A 15,619-nucleotide genomic window follows, 5' to 3' on the forward strand; every position below is an offset into this window, starting at 1 on the left:
ATAACATCTACTTCTCAGGATTGTTGTGAACAACAAATGAGAATATTTGTATTATTTTCATTTTTAAATGAGAATATTTGGAAAGTGTTTAGCACAACATCTAAAACATAGTAAGATCTACCTAAGTGCTAGTGTAATAGAAAGAATAGAAGAAGGACTAGCAAAAGTAGTAGAAGTGGCAGTAGTAGTTGTAATAGTAATGGTGGTGGTGGTGGTGGTGGTGGTAGGAGTAGTAGTAGTAGTAGTAATAGTAATGATAGTAATAATAGTAACAGCAGTAGCAGTAGTGATAAGAGCTCTAAACAATCCATCACGGCTCCATTGTCAAGAATGATGTGAACTATAACCTAGTCCATCCTGTTCCCATGATCAACCATATCACACACAAAAGGAAGCCAAATTCCTGTAATTGTCTTATCATATCTAAGACCTACTCAATTCACCAAATCAGATGAGAGATCCCTCTTCCCTGAACAGGTGCACTAGACACATTCTCATGCTACAAATAACCTTTATGAACAAAGTACCTTCATTATCCTGGATTACTATAACTCACTACTGGGTATCCCATCATGCAGTTACTGACATAGACACAATGCAGATATGAATCTGTCTTTAACTAGAACCCTCCCTAAATTCTCCCTAACTCTCTAGATCCCACCCTTACCTCCCTTCACCCTCTTCTCTCTGACCTTTAAATAACCCCCTTCCCTCACAATCCGCAGTTTAATCATTATGATTTTGCCATGAGCCTTTTCACAATAATAAAGGGCCCTTGTGATTATGATAATGCTGCCATGGATTTTTCACATTCCAAATTGCTCTCTCACAAACTGGTACTTCATCAGTAGTAGTAGCATCTTTCAAAGATCACTGAATATGACTTAATAGTCACTTTTGTCGATTCTTTTGCTACACAGACACCTTCCTAGTTGAGGCCCTTATAACTCCTTGCCTGGACTACTGTGAAAGACTTTCAATTAGTCTCCCTTTCACATGGTTTTTTCTCTAATGTACACCCTCCATATAACTGGAATAATGGTTTTCCTAATGCTTAAGTGTGACTTTATCATCATTCTCCATCTGATCCCCCATACTCAAATGCTCCTGGCTCCCTGGTATTTATAGGATAAACTATAAAGTATTCTGTCAACCATTCCAAGCTCTTTACAACTAGGATGCTACCCATCTTCCCAACATTCTTACATATTACTCTTTTTCATATGTTGTATAGCCTAGCCAGAATGGCCCAATTGCTTTACCTCACATACCATACACCATCTTCTATCTCCACAATTTTGCCAGAAAATTCATATTTTCATCTTTGCCTCCAGAATCCCTCACTTTCTTCAAGAATTAGATAAAAAAATTAGAATTAGATCAGGAAGTCTTTTCCAAACTCATCAGCTACTAGTACCTTTCCCACTAAAGTTACCTTCTATCTTTACATATATCTCTACATGTACCAAGATGTTATCTTCCTTGTTAGAATATAAACTCCTAGAAAACAGTGATAACTTTTTGCTTTGTCTTTGTCTGCACCAACATTTAGAACTGTACCTTTCATATATAATAAGCATTCAATAAATGCTTGCTGATTGATGTCACCCTTAACATTATTTTTTCAATTTCAGTTCATTTTGAGCTTTAGAGTTCATGATCCTAGAAGACTACTCTCAAGCCATACTTTTATATTTATCCCATCTTCCTCCCCTTGGTTTTAATCTCCTGAATGTGTTATTGTTGTTGTCTTAATTCAGTAAAGTTGATGAAATCCCTGAGCACCTGTGTCATCTTTGTATTCAAAGGAAAGTGCATAATGAAAGAATCTGACAATTCACACACATTGCCTTAAGCAATCTTAAAAGTCTACTCAAAAGATAATGACTATTCCAGAGCACAGAAATTTTTTCATAGCTGCTATTACTTACAGAATATTTTCCAAGTAGTGTTATAGTTAAATTGCATCTTCAATTAGAAGTTAGTTTACTATTTAATGATATCTGTTTCTCCATTTAACAATAAATTATTGAATAAAATAAAAATAAAACTTCTCATAAGCCAGCCTTTTGACTGACATCTTGGAGAATGTTAAAGCTTTTGATTATTATACCACACATTGTATTGAAGCACTGCTTGGTATTAAATTGTGGTTTAGCTTAAAAATGCAGGAAGAACATTAGCCTGGATTTTTGGAAACTTAAGAATTTAATTTCACTTAACAAAGTGCTCTTCCTATTGGCATTAATACAAATAAAACGTACAGTTTCAGAAAACAAACCAAATGTTCAAAAAGTTTTAAAACTAAAGGGCCTGTCTTTGTACACTGGTAAAAATAAAATCACCAAAATGCATTGGAAGTGTGCCTGATTATATAAGAAATCAATGTTATAGTTACATATACTAATAAGTAATGACAAGAATTTTTTTAATTCTCATTTAAATCAATTATGATATACTTCTGCAATTTGACTTTTAATTTTTCTTATTCTGATTTGTTTCATGGTCTAAAAAGGGTCACATGACCCTATATTCTACACTAAAGCTTTTGAGTTAGGGACATTAAATAAACTATCTTTAAAAACAGACACCCTCATGTAGTTCCTGGGCAGATTCCAATCTCCTACAGTTGCCTTTCTGTCCCTGAGCTCTAACTCCACACCCCCATCTTCTTCCCAAGAGTCCTAACCACTTCATTATTGTACAGTGAATTGGGAGTGGCAAGACTGTTTTTGGAATTCAGCACTAGACTCTCTGTCATTTCTCATTTTCAAGTAATGCTAGCACTTTAGGTCAGTAGATGAAAGACACACAGAGTGTTCTTTTTTAAATTAATGTGCCTAAGGCTTTGGTAGTCAAGAACTAAAAACATAGTGGGAGTGTCACACATAAAGTGAAGAATTGAGGCACCTGGAAAAATTATAACATGCTGTCAATAAAAATTTACAGATAAGGCAGAAATGTTCTCTTTTTCTCTTTGACTGTCTAAATTATTTCTGTAATTATCCATTCTATTTCAATTATTAAAATAAACCATTATTTTCAGAAACTCTTTAAAAAGATCTTTATCCAAATTTGTGAACTGCTGCAGAGATTCACAGATTCAGTTTTAGAATCAGAAAAAACTATAATGAAAAATGACATTTACTAATGTAAGTAAAATAAAGGGAAAATAAAGGGGAAATGCTACATAGTAAATGCTAGTAAAAATAATATTAATTCTGGGTCATTGGTAAAATGGGCTTTATCCCTATAACATATAGCTCTGTATTTTCAAGTTATATAGATGGACAAGAGGGCTCAATAATATATCATTCATCAAAAACAAGCATATATATATTCACTGGAGATTTTTGAAAGTACCACTTGGATGGTAAGATCTTCCAGATGTTGTTATTTATGAAAGTTATTAGGTTTACAGCAACAAGTACTGAAGTACAATAGAATCTGCCTCTAAATTCAATTTTTGCCTCCTTTTATACCACATAAAAACAAATTGATTAACTTTATCTTTTGTCTAGACAATAAGAGGTATTTTGATGAACAATCCATTGAGTTAGTCCAACAGTATGTATCCATGCTTCTTGTCTGGCTAAATACATGCTTGTCTACCTAACCACATGAGTCTATTTGTATATATCGATTTTTGTGTATGAAAGAGAGACATCATGGCGCTATTGATAGAGAGCTAGTCTTGGAGTCAGAAAGACATGGATTCAAATACTGCCTTTGATACAAACTTGCTATGTAACCCTGAATAAATCACTTAATTTTTCAGTGCCACTAGACAGACTATCACAGCTTCTAAGACTATAATTCACAAAACAAATTCACACCTGCCTTAGCAGAGGAATTTCTTATACCAATGAAATATGAAATTGTGGATGTGAATTATTACATATAAAAATATTCAGCATAGATTATAGATGTGTCATATATATGTTACATATATTGTGTAAATAATATATGCTGTACATATTATATATGTGTTATATACTATGTCTTGGATAGATACTGTAATACGATAGACTTAAGATCAAAGAAAAGGTAGGATTGCATTTAGAAAATTAAAACAGTTTCAGAAGTCACTTATTAATATTAATTAGGAACTGTTGTTTGTGGATTCTGGAAATGGCAAAATGTGAAGATTTGAAATTGTGGGTAGACCAAAGAATAATAGACATAAAAATGATGCACATAAGTAGCCTGTGGCATATTACCAATGATGACTTATTCCTGGATGATTTGTGATCTGAAACATTGAAAGGAACTCTTGATCACAGATCACAGATTCTTTTAGCCATATTTTATATTTGAGATTTATGAATAATAAATGAATAAAAATATATAATCCAGGAAATTTCGGGGGAAGAAAAAAGAAAGTCAAGTCATTGGCAAGAGTGAAGACAATCAATAGTACTTATGATATATTAAAAAAAAACTTAGAGAAAAGCCTTAAGAACATTAATTAGAGTCTATGTGAAGAATTCATCATAAAAAGATATAATGACCTAGGATGAGGTACAGGAGAACTACAGCCAACTCAAAGACAGGTAGTTTGTGATCTTGAAAATTAGATTTTTCATCTATAAAATGTAATTTATCAATATGCTAAGGATCTGCAATTTGGTCAGCATGGGTCAGTTTGTCCTTCATTGTCGAAGGTGTTCAGGAAGGTGATGTCATGATTTGCAAGTGAATTGAATTTAAGTGAGGGAAGACTGTTCAAAATCACCAGCTTCACTCTGTGTTCCAGAGCCTCCTGGGTCCAATAGCAAGATGTACAGATCAGGACGACTAGAAATAGCCACATGGGTAAGCATTCTACTTAGGGAGTAACTATTGCTAAATAATTTTTTAACTTTTAGTCTAAGCTTCTCTGATGTTAACTATGCTGGTCCTCAGGCAACAAATACACAATTCATCACTCTGTCAATACTTTGTGCCTTTCTGACCTGGTAAATCATGCATGTGCTTTGCTCCACTGGCATAGTTTTAGAGACTTTGGGGTCACTTGCCATAATTCCTAGGTATAAGAGTAGTACTTTAATGGAGGCAAGAGAGCTAGAGAAATATTGTTTATTTGTATTCTTAGCTGAAGTACCAAATTCATTACATAAAATGATAAATTTTATAGAATATACAAGATAATCCAATTACAGTGATATCCAATTCCCATTCCTCTTAGGATGTTTCCTCCTTTAAAAATTCAAATAACAGGGAGCAGCTAGATAGGCAGTGGATAGAGTACTGGTCCTGGAGTCAGGAGCATCTCAGTTCAAATCCATCTTTAAATACTTGATACTTACTGTGTGACCCTGGATAAGTCACTTAACCCTAATTGCCTCTCCAAAAAAGGAAAAAATCAAACAACTATCAAATAAGCCTTTATTAAATACTTAATATGTGGCAAACAATTTGTTTAGGGATGGGAAATACAAGGAAAAAATAAAACTATCTGCCTTCAAGGAGCTTACTATCAAGGGACATTTCATACCTCAGTTAAAAGACAACCAAAGAAAGATAGGAATTTCTTCTTTTGACAGCCTATCTCCTAGGGTGACTGTCCAGGCCTTCTGTGTTTAGTTTCCAAATTTTGATTCTTCCACCATCCGTACCTGTTTGGGCTACTCCTCTTAATGAAATTTCCATTCTGCTCAGCTACTACTGACACTCTCAAAATTGCCATTTCCTTTCCTGGCAGTGAAGAGGCCTATACTGACCCTCATAAGAATTCCAATCTTAATCTCACTGCTAGATAATGCTTGCCCAGTTGTTAAGCAATTATCTTCCACTATTATGTTACACATATTTCATAAAAGTCCAAGTTCCCCAAAGAATTGATTTTGAGAGACACAGTATAGTAGTTAGGATTTCCTATATTCTATGTGTATACATATATTGACTTTGACCAAATCTATCATATTGTTAGATTCAACATGTTATAATTCATAGAATTTATAGCTGAAAGGAATGACAGGATCAAGATCATCAATGACTGATTTATTGCTGGAAGGGACATTATAAGGAAGCAAATAAACATTTATATAGAGCCTGTGAAGAGGGGGTGGGGGGGAGGAGGGGGCTGGAGAGAAAGGGAGGAAAGATGGGGAAGGAAAGGAGAAATGGAATGGGAGAAACACAGACAGCAATTTAAACATTCAGAAGGAGATGGAAGGGGGAGAAGGAGAAGGAAAGGGTGAGAATGGTAGTGGCATAGTAGATAGAATACTAGGACTGACATCAGGAAGACAAGTTCAGATCCAGCCTTGGAAATTACCAGCCTGTGAATCTGGGAAAGTCACTTAATATTTGTTTCCCTCAGTTCTTCCTTTGTAAGATTGGGATAGTGCTTATATCCAATCCTTTGTAAGATTGGGATTTGGTGGGAAGATCAAATGAGACAATATTTGTAAAGTATTTAGCAGAGGACCGATATGTATATACAGGTCTAAAGCAGTTAAATGACTTAGCCTATAGCTTCCAAATAACAGAACTGGGATTCAAACTTATATTACCAGATACAGTGTTTTGGGTTTTTTGTTTTGTTTTGTTTTGTTTTTTTTTGTTGTTGTTGTTGTTGTTTTATTTTATTTTATTTTTTTTTACCCTGACTGAATGTCATTAGTCATATTTTTATTGCCAAGGAAATGATATATCCATCTGGAGGACAGTTACAATTCATGTACAAAAGGAAAAATCCATAGATAAAAAATAAGTCAAAGAGTTGCTTTGAATTTATTTTCAAATGTCTATTGTAAAATTTTTTGCTCACACCATTACATAAAATAAGCACATTATTCCAATTTTGAAGCTGAATTATATATGACTTAGTAAATTGACTAAGACTATAAGTTGCATTTTTTTCTGATGTCTTAGTATATTAGTTTCTTTCCAAAGGAGTAGGTGATGCATCATTCCAATATTTAAGGTTGTGAACCATTAGAGAAAAATAAAAGTATCAGTCACTAACAATATCATCAAAGGATACACATATCCATTTCAGGATTCTTCCTGTGGATGATGGGCATCATGTTTGGTCTTAGATGAGCAAGGATTCAATTATAGAGTTTTAAGATGTATAATTATTACATGAAAAAGGATCATAGCATTTACTTATACTTTTTAAATCAGTAATATTACTGATTTTTGATATAATATTGAAAATAACATAAAATAATATACACTGTGAATATGTTTTATTTAAAATTCCAGTAAGTAGCATTAAAATAAAATTATATATATATATATATATATATATATATATATATATATATATATATAATATGTCATCATTGTTCATTATACATGAACTATCCTTTCAAGGCATCCTAGTGTGATGATATTGTCCCTATCACATAACGTGTACCTATGCAAATCACTTTGAATTTCATCATTTTGATTTCCTTATCAATAAATTAACATCTTATTAGATCACAGTGTTTAGAGGGCTAGACCTAGGGTGAGAAACAAAAAGAAATCCAGAATCAGGCATTTTGCTGGTAACCCTAGTCAAGTCACTTAACTTCCATATTTCTTGGTTTCGTTATCTGTAAAACAGGGACATTAATAACACCTATCTCTCAGGGTGGTAGGAAAGGATAAAATGAGTTTAATACTTGTAAATATTTTTCAAACTTTCAAACATTATATAAGTACCAGCAATTATAATTATTTTTATTACACAAAAGATAAATCTCTACTACCATATATGCTTTATGGTTCCTTATTTCATTGGACACTATCTAAAAGTAGAATTTGATTTGATGTTTCATGAGATTTTTGGCCTTTACGATTTAGCACATGGTACTTTATAAATAATCCCTTAGGTGAGTACTAACATCCATTGTGGTAGAGACTATATCCATAGTTTTAATTCATTTGGGTAGCAAAATAGCAACAAAGATGCTCATTTTTTAGAATATCTTTAAAATCTGTACTAATCGCAAAAAAAGTAATGTCATTCCAATGAAATTTGAATATTAGCCAGAAAATTTACTTTTTTCTCACTAGAAATATGTGTACTGCTGTCTGATAAAAGTAATTATGTATCAATAGAGGAATACAAATGTACTATGTGTATTTACTATTAAATTATTTTAAGTTTAAAAATGGAAAATAAAAGAGAATATAAAGACTCCTATTTTCTTTCTTTGAATTTGATCCCATATATTTGTTATAGGAAAATAACAAAAAGAAAATAAATTTCTATCAGTACAGAGTAGCACTTGCTCTGCAAACTAAAGTTATTTGATTAAAAAAAAAACTATGATTTTATTACGGTACAGAGCTCCTAATGAGGGATTTATTCTACCAATGATGTCAACATCTCTGTTTCTTCTCTTACAGGGGTGTCTTGAGCACCTAGGAAAGCACTAGCTCTTAGAAATGTATGAGGTTAAATGAAATACTAGAGACTTGTTCAGTCACATAGTATGTGCTTCAGTCAGATGTTAAAACCAGATTTTTCTGACTCTAAGGCTTTCTATGATACAACAATACTTCTCAAGATTTATATTATATGGGACTTCTAGATAGAGCAGTGGATAGAGCACCAGTCCTGAAGTCAGGAGGACCCTAGTTCAAATTTGGCCTCAAACACAATACTTCCTAGCTGTGTGTCCCTGGGCAAATCACTTAACTCTAATTTCCTCAGCAAAAAATAACAAAAAAGATTTTTATTATATATTATTAGCAAATGTTAAAGATAAAATACACAGTATTTGTAAAGATTAACATATGCCTTTCAATAACAAATGAAATAATGAAAATAAAGCAATTTGTAAATCTCAAAATATCATATTATTAAAGTAATAACAATGAAAACAATAATAAATAGCAATTATATTATGGTTTGAGGTTTGTGAAGTAATTTAAATGTGTTATTATATTTCCTCCTCACAGCAACTCTATGAGATAGATACCATTATTATCCTCATTTTACATATGAAGTAACAGTCTGAGAGAATAGAAGCCCAAGGTCACACAGTGATCAAGGACCTGAGGTAAGGTTTCAACTCCAAGTCCAGTGCCCTATCATAGATACTACCTCATTTTATTTGATTACGTCAATATGATTATATAACACAACATAAATAAACAGTCACATTTATACATGTTAAATCTGTGATTGCCTCAAATTAAAATAATCTTGCTCTAACATCTAACAATGAAGATATTTACTATCTTTGATCAGAGATCATAGTTTGAGAATTTGATGGGTCATTAATTCAATACTTCCATTGGATAATAGATCTAGAGGTAGAAGAGACCTAAAGAGTTACCTGGTACAGGTGAAGAAATTGAGTCAAAGAAAAGTTGAATAAGTTAAGAAAGGGAGAATTTGACTCCAAGTAATTTGACTTTGGAAGGAGAATTCTTTTCTCTGTACCACACTTTATAGATAAGTAACCTGAGACCTAGAAAAGTCAAATGTCTTGCTCAAGTCTCACAAGTAATTGTCAAAGATAGGATTCAAATATGTGTTTTCTGATTAAGCAGATATACTTTAGAAAGCTATAAGGAACCATTAAGACAAACAAATGACTTGATCAGGATCATAGAGCTAGTGTTAATTTGAATTTTAATTCAAGTAGTCTTACTCATTTCAATCCCAATATATTATCTACCAGTTTCCCTCCCTCCCTCCTTCCTTTCTTCTCTGTCTCTGTCTCTGTCTCTCTGTCTCTCTCTGTCTCTCTCTCTCTCTCTGTCTCTCACTGTCTCTCTCTCTCTCTCTCTGTCTTTATCTCTGTCTCTCTATGTATCTCTCTCTCTGTCTCTCTCTCTCTCTCTCTCTCTCTCTCTCTCTCTCCTCTCCCTTCCTCGCTCTCACTCCCACACACATAAATGTACACACACACACATACATGTTTTATATTCTTTGAATTAATTTTACTTAGTCATTTATTGATTTTAAAAATCAAGGAAAGTAATGGTATTCACAGTTAGTTTTATTTTTGTTTCACTGTTTTCCTCTTTTCATTTATTGCCTTTAAAAAAAACAAGCATGTTGGAGGTAATCCAATAGAGAGGAGTCAATTCTATATGAAAAACTTTTTTTCCAGATGAAGAAAACTAGAGGAATTCTATCATCTGATTCTTCTTTAAAGAAAAATAGATAAAGAAAAAGAATGGATTGTAGATCCTTTAAGAAATTAGGATGAGGTTGTTCTTAGTTTCCCTACTTCACTAGATGTCACCTGGATGGATGTTTGACTGGTAGGAAAAAGGAAAAGGCAGGCAGGCAGCCAGCTGGCTGTCTAATAACTAGACATGCATAAACTACTGCTGAATTTGTTCTTATTTCTTTGAAACAGATGGACTAGAACCAGCATCATCTCAAAGAGAAAACCGTCAGACAATCTTAAAGCAATAAACTTGTCTGTATAGAAGAACTTCATTAAAAAGGGGAAAAGGGATCAGTATAAGGCCACATGCTGCATTAATATCAAGAACTTTCTGGTCTCAGTAACATCTATATACAAAAAACATATAGGGACATTTTGCCAGCTTTGTCACTGGATGTGACTGGTACTCTTCTGGTCATCATTCAAATATAAAAATCTGCATGTGGAAAGAAGCTACCTCTTAGAGCTCAAGGATCATTCAAGTCCGGATGCCAGCTTACTAGTCAAACAGAGGAAGCTTCCTCTGACACTCTCTGCACTGTACAAGTTTTATGAATAGAGACCTTCATTTGCCTGCACTGTACAAAGCCATTCAAAAGCAATGAAATTTGGTCAAAATAAGAAAGAAATACTTTTTTAAGGAAAAAAGGAGGGTTTGAAAGGATTGCAAAAGATGATTGTACTAAAGTACTTTTACACAGGTTTGTTTTAGTTCTCAATTGTCCAGTCACATTTAAGCTGGTCTCTTACTGTGAAATATGATAACCTTTCTTTTCTCTGTGCTCTTTCTCTTAAATTAATGGCACTGTCTCTAATTCCATGCACAGCAAGCAAAGAGTTTAGTTTACTAGATAACACCAGGTCTGGTAATCGGCCAATGGCAAAAGAAGCAGTAGCCAAAAGAAGTAGTAGGCTAAAGACTTTACCTGAGAAATAGCAAACATGGGTTTTTTAATTGCTTTTTTTTCTTTCTTTTTCTTGGCTCTTTTTAGAAAATATTAATAACCAAGTTGAGTTCTGTTGATGCTAAAAGCAGGGGACTGGGAAAGGGGTAGAGAACTAGTTATAGATAGCTAGGATTATCATGTTTTGCTCATAGGTGAAATAAAGATCTTTAAAACTAATTGTTCGTGAAGTTGTAATTCAGATGCATTCCAAAATAGCAGGATACTTTGAAAAACACTAAGGGTTTGGATGAAATCATAAGTTACAATTAGAAGAAAATGTCTCAATGCTGAGCTGCTATTTGATACACTTTAGCTATGCACTAACACAGAGTTCTAAAATTCTGCCATCCTGTATGATAGGGTGAAAGAAACACAGCACCTCTTTAGAATATCTGCACATACTTTTCTTGCCTAAGGAGCAAAACTCTATGGTCAAAATGAAAAATGTCATTTAGTCTTACCAAACCCTACCTCAGATCATGTTTCCCCAGTAGGAAATGAATGAAAGGCAAGAGTAAAAATGAGAGCCAACTTGCAAAATGGTTATTTTCCTATGTCCCATGTAGCCTCTGAACTCCCTTCAGGGAGGTGTCATTAGGGAAAAAAAAAAATAAGATGCTTATGCAATTTTTTTTTCAAATTTTAAAGGCTATAAAAATGCTAGTTATTATTAAGTAACCAATTAACAAGTATTTATTAAATGTATTATGAAATAACTTTTGATGATGGTTATCATCATTTTCTTGTCTTTTGAAATTGTACGCCCTTACTATGCTAATGTATACATAACAGAGGATTACTTTTTTTAAATTGCTTATTATAGGTCCTTTGTATGACTGAATTATCTGATCTCATTAGGCATTAATATTAGTTATTCCTCTTTGAGATCTTATATTTTGTTCTAAGAATAATGAGGTTGTTACTTTCAACTGAAATTCACCAGTGACAGAAATACAGGCTCTTGGAAATGATTTCCTGTAAAATATTGTGAAACTAAAAAGTGAGAGATTAATTCCCTTTATCATCATTTTCTAAAAACCCCACAACAGGAAATATTGGTTAAATGCTGGTTATCATCAGTGTTGCAAATCATGACATCTAATTGAAAGAGAGTAAGTAAAAAAAAAAGTCTTGAGTAAATTAAATGTTAACAAGTAGACCTATATGTCCTTCCCTCTAAGTATCCTTGACTGATTTCTTCAGTCCCTAAGAATCTGACTCATGCTGGATCTAACATAACAATTCATTTAAGACTTCTCTGATACATGTAGTATAATATAATGTACTTAGCTATGACTTTGAATTTACTCTCTTATAAGACTAAGTTTCACAAGGGTCTAAATCACACCTTAATCTAAACTTTGAATCTCACCAAGTACTTCAGACAGTGCTTTATTCGCAGGATAAAATGAATAAATATCTACTTAAAGATTATTTTAAAGCATCTTTTTAACTATAAGGAGGTATTGAAACTAACTGTGCATATTATATATTGAATCTCATCTAAGATTATTAGCAAATTTATGAGTAAACATAATAAAATACTTTTTATTTAGTTACAATACAATTTTTTGCTGGTAACTATGTGGCCAAGTAAATAGAGTATGGGACCCAAGTTCAATCTGGACTCAGACACTTAATAGCTGTGTGGCCCTAAGTAAGTCACTTTTAACTGTGCCTTAGTTTCTTCATCTGCAAAATGAACTGGAAAAATATCTTTGCCAAGAAAACCCCAAATGGAATCATGAAGAATTGGACAAGACTGAAATAACTAAGCAACAATACAATCTTTTAGAAACACATTGGTAGACATATTAAAAATTAGAAAATATATTAAAATTATTTTGTGTGGCAAAATAGAAATATGTATAACACATAGAAAAATCATATGAATGATTCTAAATAGCTTTCATTTTTATGGTTCTCATAAGTTAGATTTTTTTTATTAGATTTTAGGCCTTGTTTTATCTTCTTGGAATAAATACAAATTTAGTTAAGATTTGGGCATCCAAGTACAAACCACACACACACGCATGCACACACACACAGGGGCCTTTCAGATATGTTGTTCATAAAACCTGAATATTGGTTTCACAGTTTCTAGCTTTAGAACAATAAGGGATATTGGAGATAATTTAAGAAAGCATTTATAAAGTATCTATTATTTACTGTGTACTATATTAAGAGCTTTATAAATATTATCTTATTTGATCTTCAGAGCAACTCAAGGAATAGGTGTTATCATTATCTCCATTTTACATCTGAGGAAACTGAGGCAGGCAGTGGCTAAGTGGCTTACCCAGGATTATACCTAGTAAGTTTTGGAAGTCAGACTATAATTCAGTTCTTCTTGACTTCAGGCCCAGAGCTCTGTTCTTTGTGTCTCTTAGCTGTCTGTCATCAAATCCAACTCCTCATTTTACAGAGGAAGAAAATAAGACCAGAGACATTCAGTAATTTGCTAAAGTGACATAGGTGCCATGTGGTAAACCTGCAATTTACACCTCAGTTCATTTTTTTTTCCTTATAAATTGCACATATAATGCAAATAAGCTTGTTTTCCTAAATTTCAAAGAATGCTAAAAATCATAATTTTATAACTGGAAGGAATCTTACAAGTTATCAAATCTAACCCCAGGAAATAGTATGATGATGCTTAAGATGATAAGTATTTATAGAATATATATCATTGCAAAGCATTTTATACTTTCATTTTATCCTTACAATAAAGGAAGTTAGGTGATATTATTATCCCCATTTTATAAAAGAGGAAAACAGAGGCATATAAAAATTAAGGGACTTTCCCAGGGCCATTCATCTAATATCTGAGACTAGGATCCAACAGTTCTTCTTGACTTCAGGTCCACTGAACCACCTGGACAGGAGAAGTTAAATGACTCTCCAAAGTCACACAAGTAGTAGATGCTTAGAAATGAATTTAGGTCTGTTTCTTAATTTCATATTCCCCCACATTGCCCCCTCACCCATACAGTATAAATATTAGGCCAGTCAGCCCTTTTGCATTCAAAAATATAGAATTCTCTGGGTGAATGAGATATTTTCATTAAATTTCACATTTTAACTATGTGTTTAAAACCTGATTTCTAATAGTATTTCAGATACCTATCTCTGTTTAATCAAGCCAATGAAGAAGAAGGGGGAGAGGGGAAAAGCTCATTTTCTCATCTCAACATCCAAAAGGCAAGTCTCTTTTCTTTTTGAAAGATTCTGCTTTTTAATACTGTCCATGTCTCCTAAGCTTGATTTAATTTGAGCATGCTCATTATTACTAACTAGGCAGCACCTCAGTAAATTAATCAGTGTTAAGGAGATTTTTTTCCCCTCAGAAAAGGAGAGAGCTTTCCTGAGAAAAGAAAGCCAACTTCTTAGTCTTTTTTGGGAGGTAGAAATCCTAATCCCCAATCTGAAAAGGAGTCATGTTTGCGTCAGTGTAGTTTAGGGATATCTTAGCTGCAACAATGTTGTGGTTTTCCTATTTTAACTGTAGCCTTGCTGGGATCAAACAATTTCTAAGAAATGTGTACTAATGCATTTATGTATAATTTTATATTTCATATTTATTTATTAGATTTCGTATTTTCCTCAACATTCATTTTGTATATTTATTAAAATAGTCATAGTGCTTTGCATATAATAGGTTCTCAATAACTATTTGTAGCTTTTGCTTGAGTTAAAGTTAAGTACTAAGGTATTAGAAATATTGAGTCATAATTGAGTACAAATATTTAGTTTAAGAGCTTATTGACAGGACATTTTAGAGTGAAATGGCCTATAACATATTATTCTATATGCACACTACTGAATTTAACTGTGACAATTTATATAACTATGTGCTTTAAATAAGCAGTCAATCTGGCTTCATTTCTCATCTATAACAAGACCATGTCAATATTTGCTTGGAAGAAAAATAGTGGGAAAGAGTTAGCATGAATATTCTCTGGTATATATGGCATTGATAATTCAAATTATGATCATAATCTCAACTGAATTCTTATTAAGCAAACTTCTGAAGTTCTTAGCAAGATCAGAATATAAATATTTGTATTTGTGTGTGTATGTGAATATATGTGTGCACGTTTATATAGGTATATATGTATATGGATCATAGATGTGTATGTATGTGCACATAGACATGTATGTATATATTCTGAAGAAGACAGGACCATTTCACCTGCTGATCCCTGGGACTCAAAAAAAAAAAAAAACCTTCAGCAGAGACAAAATCCCTCAGCAGGATTTATGCATACATTTTTTTGGGGGGAAATCCCATAAATTTAATAAGCTTACTTTTTCATATATTTTTTTATTTTAATGAGTGACAGTTCATGACTGTCTAACCTGTGAAGATTATCATTCTAATAAACAAGAAATTGACTTAGTTCCACTATTTTCCATTACTACCAGCTGATAAATTTAACATATATATATATATATATATATATGAAAGATGAAATTGTGTAACTTGACATGATGATGTAATAAATATAAAACCAAGTCATACATTATTTGAAAAGTTATAGG

General features: G+C 32.7%; 1 protein-coding gene across 2 annotated transcripts in view; it reads right to left on the bottom strand.

The window, feature by feature from the left end:
- The window catches only part of COL11A1 (collagen type XI alpha 1 chain), a 256,417-nt gene that overhangs the window by 236,824 nt on the left and 3,974 nt on the right, over positions 1–15,619 (bottom strand). The window lies entirely within an intron of this gene.

Source organism: Sarcophilus harrisii, chromosome 4, assembly GCF_902635505.1.
Source record: "Sarcophilus harrisii chromosome 4, mSarHar1.11, whole genome shotgun sequence".
In the NCBI taxonomy this organism is placed as follows: Eukaryota; Metazoa; Chordata; class Mammalia; order Dasyuromorphia; family Dasyuridae; genus Sarcophilus; species Sarcophilus harrisii.